This window comes from Engraulis encrasicolus, chromosome 15, assembly GCF_034702125.1.
Source record: "Engraulis encrasicolus isolate BLACKSEA-1 chromosome 15, IST_EnEncr_1.0, whole genome shotgun sequence".
Classification (NCBI taxonomy): Eukaryota; Metazoa; Chordata; class Actinopteri; order Clupeiformes; family Engraulidae; genus Engraulis; species Engraulis encrasicolus.
The window spans coordinates 29,827,849-29,832,848 of record NC_085871.1 but is presented as its reverse complement, the minus strand read 5'-3'; positions in this window follow the sequence as shown (position 1 = coordinate 29,832,848).

Genomic DNA, 5,000 nt, shown 5'->3' with positions numbered 1-5,000 from the left:
TTTACCGTTCTCTTGTACTTTCAAGTGTTCTCTGGGTATGGCAGGGTAAATTTTACCTCCAAGCTAGCAGTTAACATGGCGGCTAACTGGTCTCATAGGACTCAATGTTAACTGCTAGCTTGGAGGTAAAATTTGCACGACACTGCATTGTAACACACATGGGCCTAATCCAATCCCATACAAAATGAAGGGCAGTGCAGAGACATCGGTTTTCACCAGACTGCAAAAGGCCACCATCAAAAACAAGGTCCGTGAGTTCATTATGTGACATGTTGAGGCCTTCATCCGTGAAATCCAAAGCTGCTATGGTGTAGTGCAGACTGTGTTTGCCTCTTTGAACAAGCTGTGTGTGTGTGTGTGTGTGTGTGTGTGTGTGTGTGTGTGTGTGTGTGTGTGTGTGTGTGTGTGTGTGTGTGTGTGTGTGTGTGTGTGTGTGTATGTGTGTGTGTGTGTGTGTGTTTGTGTGTGTGTGTGTGTGGTTGTGTGTGTGTGTGCGCGTGCGCATGTGTGTGTGTGTGTGTGAGTGCGCGTGTGTTTGTGTGTGTGTTTGTGTGTGTGTGTGTGTGTGTGTGTGTGTGTGTGTGTGTGTGTGTGTGTGTGTGTGTGTGTGTGTGTGTGTGTGTGTGTGTGTGTGTGTGTGTGTGTGTGTGTGTGTGTGTGTGTGTGTGTGTGTGTTGTCATTGTATCACAGTGATACAGCAGACTAGTCAACAGTGACACCCTACAGAAAAGGTAGACTCTGTGGCCTGTGTGTGTGTGTGTGTGTGTGTGTGTGTGTGTGTGTGTGTGTGTGTGTGTGTGTGTGTGTGTGTGTGTGTGTGTGTGTGTGTGTGTGTGTGTGTGTGTGTGTGTGTGTGTGTGGTGTGCGTGTGTGGTGTGCGTGCATGCGTGCATGCGTTCGCGTGTGTGTGGCCTATGCACACCCTGTGGCCTGTACATTGTCTGCATGGGCTATCGAGAGTGAGAGGTGATGTAAAAGGGGAGGAAAGAGAGAGAGAAAGAAAGAGTGAGAGACAGAAACATGAGAGGGAAGGGGAGAAAGGGAATGATAGAAATAAAGGAGAGAGAGAGAGGGAGAGAGAGAGAGGGAGAGAGAGCAGCAATGTAGCAAGAGAAGGTGAGAAAGTGAGTGAGCGAGTCAAAAGACAGATTCTGCGGTACACGAAAAGCCTTTGTGTCTGCAGGATAATTGGCTATCACAAATATGTCTGCGAGTCTGTGTGTGTGTGTGTGTGTGTGTGTGTGTGTGTGTGTGTGTGTGTGTGTGTGTGTGTGTGTGTGTGTGTGTGTGTGTGCGTGTGCGTGTGTGTGTGCGTGAGTGCAGCGGGTGGCCGACACAGCTGAGAAGAGGCGGCTCACATACAGAGGCTCTCTTGAACAAGGGAAGGAGGTGGGTGGACGACCATAAAAGAGACAATGAAAGCATGCGAGGAGGAGAAAATGAAATGAGAGCACAAGAAAGCGAGAGAGAGAGGGGGAGAGAGAGAGAGAGAGAGAGAGAGAGAGAGAGAGAGAGAGAGAGAGAGAGAGAGCGAGAGAGAGAGAGAGAAGAGAAATAAGGAACAAGAGAAAGAGAGTGAAACAGAGAGGGAGAGAGAGAGAGAAAACAGAGGAGAAGAGAGTATGATTATGAGGTAGAAATTGACAGAGGAGAAAGGGGGGAGAGAACTGAAAGGAGGGGGAAAAGAGAAGGAGAGAGAAAAACAGAGAAGCGCAGAGAATGAGGAATGAGAGTATATTGAAAATAAAAAACCTTTTGCTTTCATACATGGCAAGCTATACATTGTAGACATAAAGGAATACATATACCCAACACACACACACACACACACACACACACACACACACACACACACACACACACACACACACACACACACACACACACACACACACACACACACACACACACACACACACACACACACACACACGGGCCGTTGATATCTGGCTGAGTGATTTAGTGAGGTATACGTTACATGTGAGCACGCACGCAGACACATACACATGCACACGTGCACACGTGCACACACACACACACACACACACACACACACACACACACACACACACACACACACACACACACACACACACACACACACACACACACACACACGCCACATGCACTCACACACACATAAATGGTCAAATAGGCAATCTTCTACCAGACTGTGAAATCAGACAGGCAGGCGGGCGGACAGACGGACAGGCAGGTGAGTATGTCTGTAAAAGGAGAGGGAGACTTTCACAGGTTTGCACTCCAGATGTAATTGGGCACATTCTTGCCGCCCGTCTGTCCATCTCTCTGTCTAACTGTCTGTCTGTCCATCCGTCTGGCTGGACATGGTGCAAAAACTGTAAATTATCGCCGTCTGGCTACTTTCACATGCGTACACTTGCTTTCTCTCTCTCTCTGTCTCTGTCTCTCTAGATCTCTCTCAGACACACACACACACACACACACACACACACACACACACACACACACACACACACACACACACACACACACACACACACACACACACACACACACACACAGAGTTGTTCTTTCTTTTTTCTTTCCGCTTTCTTCTCACTTATTCCTCTTCTGTGTCTTGCTTTTAAGACCCCTTTTTCGCTTTCCCATTTCGCCATACATGTAGGACTTGGTTGGTCTATGAAAACATACGTACAGTAGTCTATATTAAAGAACAATACTGTTGCAGCGTAATTCAGACCAGCAGAGAAAGAAGAAACATGGGGAGACAGACACAGAGAGAGAGAGAGAGAGAGAGAGAGAGAGAGAGAGAGAGAGAGAGAGAGAGAGAGAGAGAGAGAGAGAGAGAGAGAGAGAGAGAGAGAGAAATGGCTAGAGACAGTTGAAAGCGAGAGCATTTCATGAGGAAGGATGAAACTCTTGAATAACCTGAGTCTGCATCTGCACACACAGGCCGCTAGTGTGTGAGTCTGTGTGTGTGCGTGCATGCATGCGTGTGTGTGTGCATGTGTGTGTGGGGGTCTGTATTTCACTGTTTAGTGTGTGTGCAGGCCTCTACATTAGCCTTAATGCACTGACACGTCTCTCACACTCACACTCACACTCACACACACACACACACACACACACACACACACACACACACACACACACACACACACACACACACACACACAATTACACGGGGGGGCATTTTGTTAGCATAATCCGCTAACAAGGCTCGCCCTCTCCTGGCTGCACTAATGGAGCTAAACAACTGCCGTTGTCAACGGCTCACTGTCTGCCACTGTTTCGGCTAATTGACAGATTAAATAGCGGCCGGCATTTGCTAATTATAGCTAGCTAGCTCACTGGCTGTGTGTGTGTGTGTGTGTGTGTGTGTGTGTGTGTGTGTGTGTGTGTGTGTGTGTGTGTGTGTGTGTGTGTGTGTGTGTGTGTGTGTGTGTGTGTGTGTGTGTGTGTGTGTGTGTGTGTGTGTGTGTGCGTGTGTTAACCCGGTAAACATTGACACCTATATTTGGAGAAAAATGTCAAGAAAGAAAGAAAGAAAGAAAGAAAGAAAGAAAGAAAGAAAGAAAGAAAGAAAGAAAGAAAGAAAGAAAGAAAGGAAAGGAAAGGAGAAGGAGAGATCAGACAAAGAGAGTAGAAAGAGTTTGGATGCCAACAAGTTGCAAGCCTGTCTGTCCAACCCTTCCAACTTTCAAATTTCACTGTCTTTTTCTTCCACATGAGTCAAAAATTCCATCTTCAGCTTGGCTGGTCTCAAGGTGTCAGTTCATGACAGCCAACATTCACATTTGACTTGCATCAAGGACATTTTTTGAACAATGCCGTTCAAACGTCAGAGTAACACATAGGTGGGTCAGATACAGGTGAAGCGTCCAAAAAAACATCAGAATCCAAAATGCTTTACGCATGAAATGACTGTGTAGCCGGACAGAAGCTTTGCATTCAGGGCATAAAATAGTAACACTTTTGACAGTCTTAGGGGGCATGGTTGGCTGCCGAGCCATTGTATTCAATGGCTCTGGACGGATATAGAGCGGTAGAGTTCCATTGCTTACGACGTGGCTGGCTAGCTGACTGGCTGAATATCAGTCTAACATATTGGTGTCACAGTTACATTATATACTGAGTGCCACTGAACTGCACCCTTTTATTGACTGCACCATGACTGCCCCTTCCAATGTCCAACTCGAAACACCGAGGAAATATCGTGCAAGTTGTGTGTTAGCGCTTGGAGCGGGTAAAACAGCCAGCCCGGCTCCTGCTGTTCTTCCTTCCTCTTCCTCCCCCTGTTGCATTGGCTGCTGTTCAGGAACATTACACAAATTGCCGCCATTTGCTCCAACAGTTCAATCGCCTCCTTGCTCAGATGAGCCGGCCGGCAGGCCTGTTCACTCATTGCTGGAAAAAAACCTCAACTACGTCATAACAACATTTCCATGACGTTACTGAGAGCCTTGAGCAACTGATTGAGACTTGGTCATTCCAATTTCATGGCAGTAAAGTCATAACACAGGCTCTGAGCAAAGGGGTTAATATCTATCATCGTCATTTGAGGTGACAACACTGTCTAAGAGAGCAAAAGTGAATGGCAGCAGACTTTTTTTTTTTCAACTGTCCGGCAGTCAATTAGCCCCTGCGTTTGTCACGCCTGTTATTGGTCAATTGTTACAGGGCGGAATCATTCTGTCAAAAATGAGCTGCCCTGCTGTTATTGGCTCCTTCAAACACAGTCCATGCCTGTTCTCGCACGATTATTTATGGGCGGAACACATATGTCACAATGAGGTGCCCTGCTGCCATTGGTTCGTAAAACACAGTCACTTCCTGGCTGGTGGCCCAGCGAATCATTTTACGGCCTACCATAAAGCGCTCAGGGTGATTTAAGTAGCTTGTTAAGGGGTGATTTGCTATGAAGGAACAAACAATAGAACAAGAAGGGCTGGGGACGGATGGAAAACGGCAGAGATGGAGAGAAGTGTGTGTGTGTGTGTGTGTGTGTGTGTGTGTG